Source organism: Mus musculus, chromosome 6 (assembly GCF_000001635.26).
Source record: "Mus musculus strain C57BL/6J chromosome 6, GRCm38.p6 C57BL/6J".
NCBI lineage: Eukaryota > Metazoa > Chordata > Mammalia > Rodentia > Muridae > Mus > Mus musculus.
Genome location: NC_000072.6, coordinates 140,506,980 through 140,523,174, shown reverse-complemented (window position 1 = coordinate 140,523,174; position 16,195 = coordinate 140,506,980). Strand labels below are relative to the sequence as shown.

The following is a 16,195-nucleotide window of genomic DNA, read 5'->3' as shown; positions in this document are numbered from 1 at the left end:
AGTGTAAAAATTACATTTTTGTATGTTGTTTAAATGTAAATTTGTGTTTCAAAGAGAATTCTTACAAAAGAGGATAAAATTCAGGTCTTGAAACAAAACACACCTATAGTCAGGGGAATTCCAGCAGCAAGGGAGGAAAGCCACACATTTCTAAACTTCCTACATGTCCATGTGTCCACATTTCCTTCTAGAATGCCTCTATTGCAGAACAAGTCCAGAGGCTCTTGGTGTGTGTGTGTTTGTGTGTGTGTCTACCAGAAGACATCTGAATGCTATCACCAGAAGCTGTCATTAGAATGTACTTGGTGGAGCCTGCAGTATGTTCAGCATTTTATAATGTGAGGAGAGTGGTCCACATCAAAGTATCTCCTAAAAGGTCCCGGTGCTGAGGAAGGGAGCCTGCCTGACCACACACAGCCCAGAGAGGTCCCCGAGTGGGAAGCATCATGTCTTCACTCTCCTGTGTCCTCTAGACACACACACCCACGAGAATGCCATACCTACACGAGAAACAACATACAAAACCCATCACTTCAAATATGAACTCTAATAAAGCATGGGATGACAGAAGGACATTGGTTTCGGTTTGAGAACATTTGTTGTGCGTGTCTGTGCACGTGGAGGTTAGAGGGCAACTGTGGGAACTGACTCTCCCCTTCCACCATTCGGTTCCTGGCTCTGAGCTCAGGTTCCTAGGCTTGGTAGCAGGGCCTTAGCCCACTGAGCTATTTCTCAGGCCTCACATTCTGGTTTCTAAAATGATACAATCCAAAAGAACTGAAGGGATAACCTCACGCTTCACGGAAAACAGTTATAAATCCTGCTATCCAGTGAGGCCCACACTGTGCAGAGCTTTAGAGTATAAAAATCAACCAAGAATAGCAGATATATAATGATTTGCTGAATCAAGTATGGGGAATGGCTATTTCTCATATTAAAAGAAAATTTTATGGGACGGTTGTCTGAGTGATAGGCAGAGTGCTTATCTAGCCTTCATGAAGTCTGAGGTCCAACCCCCACGACTCCATCTCTATTGTTTATCTTGTCCTGTTTACTTGGGTACCCTTTCAGGCCCAGTTAGCCACAGTGTCCCGGCATCATGCACACAGACTGTAAGTTCAGAGTGCACTTTTCCTTGGCATTGACTTTTCAGGTTGGCTAATGCTCCACAGCTGTTCTTCTCCACAGTCCTGTCAATCAAACAGACCGAGGTCCTACCTCACAATGGCAAAAATAACAGTAGTATCGTAAGCCTACATAGACTACACAGTCAAGCCTCAAGACTGTCCCCATAACCACAGGGAGGAAAACAAACAAACAAACAAACAAACAAACAAACAAAGAAATGAATGAGACTGCACTGCAGCATCCAGAAGGGGAAGGCTGACAGCCTGCTTTCTTCATATATTGTAAAGAAAACCCCATGCTATCTCAGATTATAAACACTACATGTTTTATACAGAAGGAAGAGGAGGAGGAAGAAGAAGAGGAGGAGGAGGAGGAGGAGGAGGAGGAGGAGGCGTCGGCTGCGGCGGCAGCGTCACTAGTTTCTCCCTTTGGAAAGTTTTGGGAAGTCCATGAAGACGATTTAATCTGAGCATAAGATTTGTTGAGATTTTCTGCATAGTCTCAAAAATGTTGTAATATTTTGGCCAATAACTACAATTTTGGCTATTCTTAGCACTGTAGAAACATTTGATTTTTTCCGTATTTAGAAAAAAAATTCATGATGTACTCATCTGTTTCCTGTGGCTGTAACAAACTTCCTGAGATTGTGAATTAATAAGAGAAAAATATTCTTTTTTTTTTTTTTTTAGTTTTGCGAGAAAAATATTCTTGCTCATAATTCTCAAGATTCAGTTAACCAATTGGTTCTAATACTCAGAGCCTTCTGGGCAGGACATAGTGGGGAGAACAGTGCTGCCCAAGCTCTACTCCCCTGGCTGCCAGGGTCCCATGGGGTCCTTTTGTGTGAGCATGTTCTCAATGACAATCACCGTTTGAGAGGCCCGCCCTGTCTCTCATTCTGGGGACCAAGTCTTTAACACGTGGGCCCCTGAGGGACATTCAGCATATACACTAGAGCATGTGGTTAACTTCAGTGACTAATATAGAGCAAATTCATTTTTCCATTTATGTTGCCATCACAGCTAATGTAGTCTTCGGGAGTGATAGACGACCCCTAAGCAAAGTGAGCTTATTAGGCAGGGGTTTATGTAACTGGCAACAAAGTTGGAAATATACTCACTATGGAAAAAGTAAAAAAAGAGAAAAGTATGTTTTTAGAAAACTGTCCAAAAGATTTTATTTCTGTTATTAAGTTGCGATGTGAGCCCACATGACCTGAGTCCTCTCAAGGCAAAGAGAGGGATCTTATTCAGAGTAAGGAAACAGATTGCACAGTGAGGTTTGGCCCGAGTGACAAAGCCATGTGCCTTGGACTTTTACAAGGGCCTGATCCACAAGTTACCACATTCCTGAGAGCAGAAGGCAGGGGGCTTGTGAACCACGGAAGCTGCTGTGCTTCGCGGGAAGGTAAGATACCCGCAGCCAGCAGCTCAAAGGTGTGCTTGCAACTCATCTTGTGCACACATGTACTCAACCAAAAGAGTACCAGAGCTCGTGTGTTTTTCCATTTCAGTTTACAGCTCACGGCTGCAACACAAGACAGCACAAGGCTTGATGTGATGCTGGGGAGAGTTTTGTCCATAGAAGTCATTCGGTAACTACCATCATTGACAATCAAATCTAATTAGCTTTTAAAAAACATGCCTGTTAGTTATTAAATTGATGACTTTTATACTGACTTAAAATAATGTTTCTATTATTACTAAATGGAAAATTCACTAATGCTTTATATAGTAAGCTATTTATTTTCATTTTAATAAACAGAAGGAAAATATTATTTTGAAATCTGACTGCCATAATGACTGTTTTAACAACTTATTTACAAACTAAAAATACGCTAGCATAGGAAACTGGGCCTACAATTAAACTCAATATTTTAGGAACAAAAAAGAAGAAAACCCGAAGTACCCAGATTCTCTTGAGAGAAAGCCAATTCTTAGGCCTTGGTTATGTGGAAAACCACCACAGGGTTAGCAATTCAAAGATGTAATTGTTTAAGAACATGAGAAGTATACATTTCCTGTCCCCACATTCAGTTCTAAGTGCCACTTGCAACTCAGTCCTAAGCACTTCCAGACGTGCTGCTTAACCTCGGGGACCAGTGACCTGCCATGCAGTCTCCGGAGGCACGACTTAACCCCTTCGCACCCTTCTCTCCACACTGAGAAAACAATGTCTGGGAGACATTGCATGTGAAGACTTTATTTTGCTCCTCACACGGCAAGATGCACAGACATCACTAGTGCCGACTCTCACAGCGACAGAAGGGGCCATGGAACCCAGCTGCTTTGCTGCACTAGGGACCGGGGCCTGCACTCTGAGGTGGGCTGATCAGTTACACTGCATCACCAGAACAGGGAGAAGAGGCCCTCCCCAGGCCAGGCTGCCTTCCAGCAGGCTGCTATGCTCCTTCCACAGTCTCCTTCCCTGACTTACCAGCCAGTGACATTTTTGGCTCTGCCCTCACCATCTGGTGCAATGGCACCCAGAGCACACAGCACAATTTGCTCAGAAGTCATTCTCTTAAGAACTGCAGTGACAGGGAGTGCTGGCCAGGGCACATGCGGCCTGACTGGGGCTCCTCTGCTCTCTGCCTCAGCAACACCACTTCCACACAAAGTCATCATGAAACCTCGAATTCCAATTCCATTTACACCCAATGCCTTTCTATCTTCCATGCCCTGAAGCTCCGTGATCTTCCCCCTTAGTCAGCTGCTCCAATAAAAATGAACACCGCAGCAGATTTAGAAACACCATGTCACATTCCCTTATCACAGGTACCACCGAGTACAAATGCCACCACCAACCCCAAGGCATGCATCACAGCGACAGGAGCTGAAAATCTGGCTCTGCCTAAGCACGACGGGGGCCTAACGCTGGGTGGGAAATCTCAAGCGTACTGCAGCCAGCCAAGAGGAGGCTGAACACTCCTTTCCGACCAGAGCTACAACACTGCAGAGTCGAAGGGCGCACACGCCAGAGACTGTATAAACTGCCCTGTGAAAACCCTTTTAAAAATAAAAATAGCATGTACTTTACATATACCTATAAAAATAAACTCTTAGGATAGATTCTAAATAATTCTGAAGTAACTCAAGAATAAATCAATTAGCACCAAGCTAGTTAAAGACAAAATGTTCCTGTCACATCCTCCCAGGTGTCACGACAGGGCTACACCTCAGACCACTTGGTAAATTAAGGGCACAAGAGACTAAAATGATTTTAACATGTCTTTTTGCCTGCAGGCAACTTGGGTGAATCTGACTTAGGATGTTTATCTTAATAAAAAGAATAGCTAGCATTGTATGGTTAAGACAGAAATATTAATTTAAGATGGTCGTAAAAATTCAAACTAATTTTAGGCCAAGTATAAAAGTACTAAGCCATGTTATTTTTGTAGTGGCTAGAGATCACGCTATGAGAACAGACAGCCTGTAAGATTTCAGCTACAGCTGTACTGAGAGAGGCTGAGTAGCCTCTGAGGTTCCCTTAGGGGCAGAAAGGGAGATGGTCAAGGTCTGTACTTACACAGAACAGTCTGACAATGGAACTACATCCACTGGACATTCAGAGGAGTTTATCTACTTCTTAAATATTATTTGTAATTTATCAAATACATTTGTATACCTGTTATATGCCACATATTTATCTGATTCCCTAGACATTTTAGATAGTACCTTAATCTACCTCATTGTCTCCTATCCATTCTTCATACTATACAACTATAAAATGTACACCAAAGAAAAACAACAAAACACACAACCTCTGTCATTCTATAAGGAAAGTCTTTGGTGACATCGAGGCATATTAACGAGTGTAAGATAGTCCTTACCAAATAGTGACTGAAGTAGAGTGCTAGAAGAATTAGTTACTAAAAGCAAATACAACTGGGTACTTCCTTGCTTTAAAAGATTTCTGGCTACTGTCACCATCTTTACTTTGAAATAAAATGACATAGACAATTATAATTTAATGAACAAGGAACACTAATAATATGGCCTACGCTTAAAATTTATTGTAGAGTGCTCTAGAGTGGAAAGAGTATATGCAAAGTCACATAGCAAAATAAAAATGATTACAGGGTATATTACAGCTCTTTAAAAGATAATTCAAAAAAAGGCAACAAAACCTGTACAAAAGTATTGTCACAAAAGTCCCAGGGTAGGTGGGACTTTATAAAGCTCAACTAGAAACATGCAAGAATATTCCATTTGTCATTTAAAAGCAATAATGTAGCATTAAAAGTATATAACCTGTAATTTCATGAATTCAGACAACTCTACCACTCCCTAAAGAACGCTAATTAGCAATATTCTGTAGTAGCATAGATTAAATAGATATTTAGCGTACCAATGGGAAGGACGCTAACAGCAAGCTAGAAAGAGCCAAGTTCAGGCGCTAGTTCTTACACCTTATCTCTTTAGACATGGAACCTACTTCTGACCCACATGTAAGCTACCACAATTTGAAGTAGCCCAACAGCTCTACTGTAGATGAAGCCATTCTTTTTAAGAGTCAAATTGACAAAGTAAATAATTCAGTTCAAACAGAAAATGCTAATGACTTAATTTACCTATTCTTTTACAATACTTGAAAATTGTATGTGCATTGATTGTATTTGAGTGTTCCAGGTGCACGCAGTGCCTGAGGCTGCCAGCAGAGGGAGGTGCATTCCTTGGAACTGGAGCTATAGATGGTTTTGAGGGACCATGCTGATAACCAGTCTTGGGTCCTCTGGAAGAGCAGCCACTGCTCTTAACCACTAAGCCAACTCTCTAGCTTCTTAACTTGTCTATTCTCTCCACTCTATGTACTTATTTTTAGAAACTACACAGCTGTGTTGAAACAATTATTTCATGAGAATTAAGTCAAATAATACCCACGTGAAACAAGCTCAATTCTCTTTAAAAAGAATGCATCATTCTTTACACAGAAAATGCTTCTGTTTTTTTATTCATTCAATGAGCACTAGCAACACAGCCTCAAATATAAGTAAACAGTGACAAGGAGTACCTACCTACCTATAGACAAAATATGGACAGCAGAGACTTACCCAAGCACTTACTGTTCAGTTTAGTCAACAAGTAATTGCTGCTATGCAGCACCCAGGGCAAGAGTGGGATAAAAATCCAACCCAAAGAGCCACTTCCTTAAGCAGATAAACAACTAGCACATGGGCAGGCAGCTGTGTGCGCCCAGGGGAGGCAGGGGCTTAAGGCAGGGCCTGTGTCTGGAGGCACTGACCCTCAGTTGGAGTGTGCAGGCTTCCAAGTTCACAGTAAGATAGAACCTCTCTAATACAGAGGTTGAGGCAATTCTCCTCTCTCACTTAACTCACTTAGAAACTTAGTTATGTATGCCGACATGTTATTAATTAGCCAATGTGCCCAATGTTTAGTTTTGCTCATCACAAGAGAACAAAATATATAGTTTAAGCCTGAAAAGGGCTGAGCTAGTCATCTGAGGTTACCACACAAACTCTCGCCAGGTACATCGTCTACTTTAGAGCCAAGGAAACTTTGAGGTTCATTCTAAGTCGTCTCCCTACAGCTATGTTTACCATCTTTTGTCAGAGTTAACTGCCTATTCATTCAAAAGGAAGTCACAGTAGATTCCTCTCACTTGCACTTTGGTAGCAGCCAATGACCTCTGATGTCATAATGCCTCAAACCCATCTTTGTCTCAACTGAGTGCCTCATCTGTTCCAGGCATGGGACCATAGTAACCAAGGCACTGGTTTGGTTTAAAATTCAGGCTTTAAAGCATCTTAAACTATTTTAAGTGAATTCATGATAAATTTTTAAAGGGAATAGAAATATTCATAACTTTTCCATATACAGCACTTCCTAAATTTTCTAGCTTTGGGCAGAATCTTAGGTGGAAGCTGAAAAATTCAATAAGTTCAGGGAAAAAGGAACTGACTCTTAAAGCTGTCAAGCTAAATAAAATGAACTTGAAACCCTACTTCTATGCTTCCAAATATGTAGTAAAATATACTATACTGCTAAGGCAGCAACCTAGTCCTTAAATTTGGAATCTTATAACATAAAATGTTATTCATATAAAATATATACAGTAAATTATCTTTATTTGTCATATAAAATTGAAGCAGGACATATTATTTATTAAGAATTATTGCCTTTCCCCCATATAAAACATCTATTCTTAACATGTTGAAATCAAAACTGCTACTGAACCTTAGGAAAAGCATGCTGTCATAAACATCAGTGGGGTGGCTTCAGGAGCTCCAATATGTGCAGCATAAACACAGCCCGTCTGTAAGACTGGCAAGAACCTGTAGCTAAAGGAGCTTCCGGACGACAAAGGAGGCTCACACACCACGCTGTTCTTCTATCAGTCAATGCTTTCCAACCAAAGCCCTTCATGTTACAGCTCAAAAAAACATGAATTGATATTGCTAGTAAGAATATATTCTTAAAGGCATACATGTTTCTAAAATTTCTTTCAATGGAAAAAACAGTCTCTAATATTTTCTGCTAGTATTTTGTTCTGAAAGTTTAGGTTAGAAAAGATTCCAACTTTGAATCATATCACAGAAACAGCCCTCCAGATCAGAGAAACAAAGGCAATTTTAACTAATTGTTCATTAACTTAAACTACACTAAAATTTTAAGACATAATACAGTAATATTTTCTATATTTTCTACAACAACATCTAAGAATTATTCATCTAATTCTGAGGGGGGGAAGTACCCAACTTTCACTTGAGTAAGTTAAAAAATTAAGTAAGATAAACTGAGTTTTGTTTTTTCTTTTTTTAAAAACAAAAATTCTTGGCTTGAAAGTAATTTATGTCTACAGTGTATTTACGTAGCTGGATGTTAAGGACAAGCTAAGAGGAATATATTTCTGACACTGCTATCTTAAAATGTTCAGGTCATCTGAAAGTCATGTCTATGACTCTAATAGTTTAGAACTATTTATGCACCCTGCCTGCGTGGGACTAGGGCAGGAGCCTCACTCACCTCCTCAGTCACACCCACACCACACCCTTCAGGACTCAGTTGCAGGCACAGGAGGCCTGGGGTGGAAAGAGTCAATTCCTTTGTCTCTGCAGCTCGCGGTGAGCCCTGCTGAGGACCAAACACTAAGGAAATGCACTGTGGCTTTCAGGCTGGCCTGCCACTCTGAAGTCTGACACTACACTGACGTCACTCTAGCCTGTCATTGCAGCCGCAAATTAAAGCAGTTTCTCCAGGAAGAATGTGTTATGATTAAGCTTGCTTTCTAGCCAAAAAAAAAAAAACAACCAAAACCCAAAAAAAACCAAAAACCTGACTTCAATTTCCTTAAATTTGGCATAGAAGATAAGGAAAAGTATCAAGGTATATGATTGCAGATAGCTTTGAAGAAAATGCCTAGTGAGAAATTGAAAATAAGTGTTCTACATTATTGGGCATTTTCTGTCTGTAAGCATACCAACTAAAAGGACACTCCAATTGAAATGTCCCCACCCACTCTGCTCTTTCCCAAGTCACTACTTATTGTTTCAAAATTCAACAGATTTCTGGATTTCCACTCCCCAGAAACAATAACGGAGTGGCTGTGTCTGCACTTGGGCCTCCCTAGTGATGTTTCCTGACTGCAGCTACCGCCTGGGAGGCAGCACTGCCCAGGCACTGCCACTGCTGTGCTGACGACCAAAGACATCCTGCTGAAACACACCCTGACCAAAGTTTGTGTGCATAGGTGGGAATTCACAGGAGGCTACCACAGTATAACTTTCCTAACTTTCATTCTTAGATGACATCCTATCATTTAGCTAACCATAATAGCTACTTATTTTCTATTTCTTACTACAAACAAGCAAAAAACAAAACAAAACAAATGAACAAACAACAACAACAACAACAACAACAACAACAACAAAACAAACCAAAAAAAGCCCAACCCAACCCAACCCAACCCAACCCAAGGCACTGGCTGTGCTAGGACTTTTCCGTATTTAGCCACATAGGATAATCCCTAGATTCTGAATGGATCTCACACAGTGTGTATAGCTTTAGTTACATTTTTTTTTAAATGAAGGAAACAAACTTCTTTATTCTTTTGTACTCTAATTCTTTTTCTTTTCAAGTAATTTATTTATTTATTTACTTTCTGATCTGTAGCAGGAACAGTGGGGCTACCTTTATGTAAACACTGGGGGCTATGAAGCCACAAAAGCACCTGCAGGAGGACCTAACTAAGCACTGCCCGAGAGACCAGGATTGCTGGCCCAGACAATGCCAGCCAATGGGGAACTGCTGTGTAGAAGAGATGTTTTCTGGAACCAATGGGGCCTGGGTGGAGGGTACTAAAGGAGCTTGCAGCAGTGCTCAGATGAGCTTGCTGCATGTTTCTCTCCTGCTCCAGAGGCTGTGTTGCTGTCTCCATACCACCTACCTCCAGCCCTCAAGGGCAGGTAGGGTCAGACGGTGAACAGGCCAGGGCGCAGGCAACACTGATCACAGCTACCCCCCGGGTATCAACCCATCCTGGCACCTCAAGTCACTGCAGGACCAGGACTAGTCACTGCACATCCTCTCCCACCGAGGCCAGACAAGTTAGGGGCACAGGATCCACAGGCAGGCAACAGATTTATGGCAAGCCGCAGTTCCAGTTGTATCTGCAAGAAGACCAATCTGCACACCTGCTATATACGTGTGGGGGAGAGGGCACTAGGTCTAGCCCATGTATGCTCTTTGGTTGGTGGGTCAGTCCCCAGGAGCCCCCAGAAGTCCAGGTTAGTTGACTGTGTTGGTCTCCTTGTGGAGTTCCTATCCCCTCTGGGTTCCTCGGGAACTACAAAATATCAACCTGAGTGAGGTAACACAGACTGAAAAAGGACATGCATGGTATGTACTCACTTATAAGTGGATATTAGTCATAAAGTACAGGATACCCATGCTACAATTCACAGACCCAAAGAAGCTAAATAACGAGGAGGGCCCAAGGGAGGATGCTTGACTCTCACTCAGAAGGAGCAATTAAATTATCATCAGAGGTAGATGGAGGGAGGGAACTGGGTGGGAAAGGAGAAGGGGCTGGGGGAAATCAGGCGTAGGCAGGGCTAGGAGAGAGAATAGACTCAGCAGGGACTGGGGCATCTGGAGAGTAAGCCAAAGACATGGGATGGGGACTGCTCTGAAACACCTAGCAGTGGGCGATATGGAGCCTGCAGTAGCCACCTTCTGTAGCCAGGCAGGACTCCCAGTGGAGAGATAAGGACACTGACCCATTCACAAAATCTTCGACCCAAAATGTGTCCTGCCTGCAAGAAGTGCAGGGACAAAGATGGAGCAGAGACTGAGGGAATAGCCAACCAAGTGACTGACCCATCCCACAGGCAAGAAACAACCCTGCCTCTGTTGATGATACTGCTGTGCTTGCGGCCAGGAGCCTAGCCTCAGAGTCCTCCGAGAGGCTCCACCCAGCAGCTGACCGAGACCGATGCAGAGACCACAGCCACAGATCAGGGACGCTCTGGGAGTCTTGGGGAAGAGATGGGGGAAGGACCGAGCTTTAGATTTCTATTGTCCTCCACCCGGTTTCTCTCCCTGTATCCTGGCTCAGCCTGAACAGTGACCATCATTTTGCTTCCTTGTAAACATAACAGAGTGAAGTGTTGTGCTGCCTCACTGTCTGTCTGTGAATGTGCAGGCCTGCAGGAGGAGACCAGCCTCATCAGTGGTCACAGCATACCAGCCCTGGAGTTGGATGCTGCAGTTTCCAAGTTCAGTGCCTTCTCAACAGCTCTCTGATCACAGACAGGTCACCTAGCCTCAGCCTTCTCCATGGAAAACAAGTCTAATAATATAACCCTATGGGCTTATTGTGAGAACCACGAAAGTCACACAAAGCCACATAATCAAAAGCTGACTCATCTAATGGCTGACTGTATTTCTTCTATAGTTCATGCCTCTTTCACAAAACAGTAATTTTATACAAGAATGGACAAACCACTTTACCAAACTTGCTGTAAATAACTTGTTAGAATGCTAATGGTCTAATACTTCTCAAATATGTTAATTGGAGCTGTCTTACACCAAATCTAACACACAACCTAATGGGTGCTAAAACATTCCTTCTCTATGAAACTGTCTTAACAAAAATTAAATCCAGAGGACAGAATTGCTTCATTATGTAGTCTGAGCTATAAGAAAGCAGGCCAACAGTTTGCTAAATCCAGAGGTTGTACATATGGCTCAGAATCCTCCCTTCCTTTTTTAGGTTAAGATTTTGCTAATTTCAATTATATTCAACTTAAACTTTTTACACTAATAAAGAAAACAATCCCACCTTGGGGACGTCAAAAAGAAGTCAATAAACCTCCCTCACAATTCCAAAGGCAAAGGCGAATCCAATACCAGACATCATACTAACTTAGAGTGAGAGTACTAGAATAGAGAAAGCTTTGTTTGTTTGTTTGTTATTGAGACAGGATTTCTCTGTGCAGCCTTATCAGGCTGTTCTCAAACTCAAGAGATCCAACTGCCTCAGTCTCCTAAGTGTTGGGATTAAAGGCATACAACCACTGCTGCCCGGCTATTGGGCTTATTACCTCTAAAGCAATTAGACTCCCTATTATCTAATGAAGACGTCCTCATCAGGACAGCTTTGCAACAGAGAACCTAGAAATTCACTAAGACGAATGGGATGACACACATATCTACCCCAACATCTAGGAGCACCAAGACCAGAGGATCGAGAGGTAAAGGCTAGCTGGAGCGATCCCGTGAGGCTCTTGGTGATCGCTTGACTTAGTTAGCAAAATGGCTCCACTGAGAGATAGATGTCTAGGAATGGAGGAGCACAATCCTGGGTATGTTTGGAGGGCATTTCTAAAAAGGACTGGCATGTGGGTAAGTGGTAGATGGAAATTCTATGGATATAACTGAGAAGAGGGAGTCAGGGTACATGTGGAAGCTCTCCTCTTCCAGAAACCAAGGTCACTGTTGCCATCATCTATGGACATCAGGCCCCAGTAGTGCCAGCCTTTCAATGTGGACTCAGCACCAGGGACTCTCTAGCGTGCAGGTAGCCATCACACAGCTACCCTGCCTTCTATTACGTAAGCCACGCTAATAAATCTCCTTGTATCACTCACTCTCTCCCCCTCCATACACCTTCTTTTAGTTCTGATCTTCTAGAAACCCTAGAATATACATTTTGGTACCAGGAATGGGGACTTCTCAATTCCTGAAATATCTAAGGTACTTTTAATTTTAACACTCTTGTATAAATTGTCTGGCTTCTCTTTAATGGCTTCTTTGCCTGCAACTTTAAAGAAACTACTTTTCTGGCCAAACTGTATGTTTTCCTATGAATTTCTGCTCTGCTTTTAAAAGCTCCCAATTCTCAATGAAAACTAGTGGTAGTGCAGCTAGCACTAGCAATGGCATAGCCTGAACACTATATCATTTTTCAATTTATACTCTTTCAAGGTTTCAGACATGCATAAACTAGAGACAGATTCTGTGCTAGAATATAACATGAATGGTTTCCAGTCCAATTCTAATAGAGTCATGTTCCCTTTTAAACCTCACAGAATAGTCTTTACTGTGTATTTCTATAAGGTTCTAGCTTTCTAAACTCCTACCAGAATGGTCCACTTAGCTTTGCTTAACGAACTGTAGGAGGGGTGCTCTAGTCTGCCTTCAAACTCTTTCACATTCTTCTTATACATCAGTTTTCAAAACCTAATAATCATGTTGTTAGGTTTAGTTACAGTGACCTTACTCCCCTGGTACCAATTTTTTCTATTAGTTATTTTTGCATGGCTTAGACATACTATCTGACAGAACTAACTTACAGGAGGACTGCTTTATTCTCAGTTATCTGCATTGCATCATGTCAGGGACACCATGCCCAAGCAGCTCGCCTCATGGAGGAAGGACCACGGAGTGTTAGAGGCTGAGCGAGCACACCATAGAAGAGCAGGAAGCGGAGGAAACAACACACAGGGACCAGGGGCCAAGGAGCCTTCGAGGGCCAACCTTGTAAAGCTTCCAGGGCTTTCCAAAATAATAACAACACTTAGTGACCTGGGCTCAAGTATATGAACATTAAAACCATGACATCCGGGCTGGTGAGACGGCCTGGTTAAGAGCGCTAACTGCTCTTCCACAGGTCAGGAGTTCAAATCCCAGCAACCACATGGTGGCTCACAACCATCCATAATGAAATCTGATGCCCTCTTCTGGAGTGTCTGAGGACAGCTACAGTGTTAAAAAAAAACAAAAAACAAAAACCATGACATCCTATCCTGTTTTAAGGAAACAATCAAACAACTATAAACCTGGAAACAAACAACAACAACAAAAACATCAGCTACGCAGATGAACAAAATAATGTACTAAAAAGCAACGTTGCCATTCCTCTCATGCACCTGGGTTACATGTGATCCCGTAGTAAAGCAGGACTTTCAAAATCAGACAAAAACCTAGCTCAGCGTTTGCAGCATCACACAGTGGTCCAGGGGCTCCACAACGCACTGCTCCAAGAAACAATGAAATGAAACAAGAGATCTGCTCCAAGAGTCTCCACCTGGGGAGAGGAAGAAGGGACAAGGCAGCCTAGCACTTGGTTTATGACATTATGGCGCTTGTGAAGTCTCTTGCCCTCGCAACAACGAAGACGAAGACGGCTTACTCACTGTTTACAGTGTGGTCAGCCACGGGAACAAAGGGGAGAGTAAGATAAAGTCCCTCTTTCAAGGTCACCACAGGCCCAACTGACAGCTTAATAGGAGAAAGCGGGCTGTAAACAAATCATTAAAACATAACCTGGTTTGAGAGCCCAGAGGAGGAAATGGCTAATGGCCTGGGGGATATGTGGAAACTGCTTAACAAAACGAAGGCCATCCGACTATTTCAAGATGAAATCCATTAGGGGTAGCTATGCTCGGAGCACACACGTCAGCAAAAAGTCTAAACTTCTCACACACACACACACACACACACACACACACACACACACTACCCACTAGCAGACAAACTATTTACTTACAGAAAGATGACTAACAATAAGGCAATTCTCATGTGCCTTGTACAATTCTGCCCAGCAGGTCTCAGGCCTGCACTGATCACATGGTCAGGAGAAAGCCAAGAAAAGCTGTGGAGACAGACAGCCCACTACACTGCTGAAGCCAATCAACTTCAAATCCGTGGGGAGTCCTAAACCTCAACTAATCCCAATTTTCTTTTCACGTATCTCTAAAGTCTACCGCAGGAGCCGCGCCTCATGAAGACAGAAGAGAAGGCCAGTGAGGGCTCAGGTGGTAAAAGTCATTGCCATTTTGGCCTCATGACATGAATGCAGTCCCTGAGGCCGATGGGAGGAGAGAACCAACTCTCCAAAGTGGGTGTACATATACAAACGAAAACAAAGCATTTCTAAAAACCACAGCGAAAGGTTCCACTTGGCAGTGGTTAGGCTCACATGCTGCCCTAGCAGAGGAGCAGGGTTTGAGTCCCACCACTCACATGGCACAACCATCTGTAACCACAGAGTCAGAGGACCGAACCGCTTCTGGTCACTGTGGGTACCAGGCACATAAACGGTAAAAAGATACTACACACGTCCAGCCAAAACACAATATGTATCAAATGGACAGACAGACGACAAACAGGATACGATCTACAACCAAAAACTAGAGTTCAGCAGGGGTCTCATAAGAACTTACACCAGCACCCGTGTTTCACTCAAGCACAAGGCACGCCTGTGAGACACCCGACAGCCCAGCGGCCACACTGTCAGTTTTGAGTCCTTACATACTTACGATTTCACTTCTCAGTGGATTGTAATCTTGAAAATGCTACCCCTGCCCTTGACTTACTTGATCTATCTGGATTCGCAACATTCACTCTGCAAGAGATTTATTTCCAAATACCTCAATCTGAAACCCGATCCCATCCATCATCTGGGGCCAATTTATTCATAATTAATATTCAATATAGAAGCTCTTGTAATGGGAAAGGAGCCCTGTTTCTAGTATTTCCTCCCAGTACCTAACACTACGGTAAGACAGTAAGTGTAAGGTGTCTCATTGGTTAGTTAAGGATTTCACCCCCTTAGTCATTTAATACAAATCTTTCTGATGTGGAAATAGTAGAATGCGCTTGACCTTGTGGTCCATGCCTGTGAGCTCAACTCCCAGGAGGTGGAAACTGTGTTTAAAAAAAAAAAAATCAAGAATGGGTGTGGGGGTGAGTTTCCATTGTTTCAGGTTGCTGTTCTTTTAGAGATAAAACCTCACAAAGCAGCAGACGTCTGGAATAAGTACTTGGAAGAGATGTAAGAATCCAGTCAGTCCATAAACACCTGCTTAGGAAGAAACCAATTATAATGAGAAAGCCCCTCATACCACTAGACTCGTCCTCTGTAGGGAGTGGAAGCTACTAGAACATACTTGCTAACTAAGAGAATCCAGAAGCTCTGAATTTGAGACTATCCAGTTCTCAGGTCATTAATGAGCAAGGTGACCTTTTTTCCTAAGGCCAGTTAGTAAGACTCTGACTTAAGGCTTTAAGAATTCTCTTTCTTCTTCCAATCCTTTCTAAATTCTGCTTTTTGCATGAGGTAAGTTACAGCTAATTCAATTCGTTTATAAACTGTGTGCCTCACCAACTTATATTTTTCAAGTCCTGTTCAAATACTATCTTCTTCGGGAGATTTCGCCCAAGCTGCTAGCTGAGGTCACACTGCCTGTTATAATCAGTCCTGTGAGTAACTACATATTTCTATTTCAAAGCACCTACCCCCACGGGGTGAAACAAACTTTTCTGCATAATAAAAAGAAAGTATGCATTCATGGACTCTCGAGGACAAATTCTAGTTCATTTATCCAACTACCTATAAATCAAGGTGTGAGGTAAGACATTACAGGCAGCAAACAAAACAGTTGGCCCTGGTGGCCACACTTTTAATCCCTGTATTCTGGAGGCAAAGGCAGTGAATTCTGTGAGCTGGAGGCCAGTGTGCTCTGCACAATGAGCACCGAGACCCTGTCTCAGCAAACACAAGGCAGCAAGGATGCACTAAAACTGGTCAGCATCTGTGTCCT

At 42.6% G+C, this 16,195-nt stretch overlaps 1 protein-coding gene across 45 annotated transcripts in view; it reads right to left on the bottom strand.

Moving 5' to 3' along the window:
* The window catches only part of Plekha5 (pleckstrin homology domain containing, family A member 5), a 173,472-nt gene that overhangs the window by 73,936 nt on the left and 83,341 nt on the right, over positions 1–16,195 (bottom strand). Inside the window, exon 1 of one of the 45 annotated variants that reach the window (XM_006506877.3) lies at positions 8,115–8,260. The exons of 43 other annotated variants lie outside the window; for them this stretch is intronic. The gene's annotated coding sequence lies outside the window, so the exon portion shown is untranslated. Of the gene's footprint in view, positions 1–8,114; positions 8,261–16,195 lie in introns of those variants that run through there. One more of the 45 variants, XM_030255079.1, reaches the window with a different exon arrangement.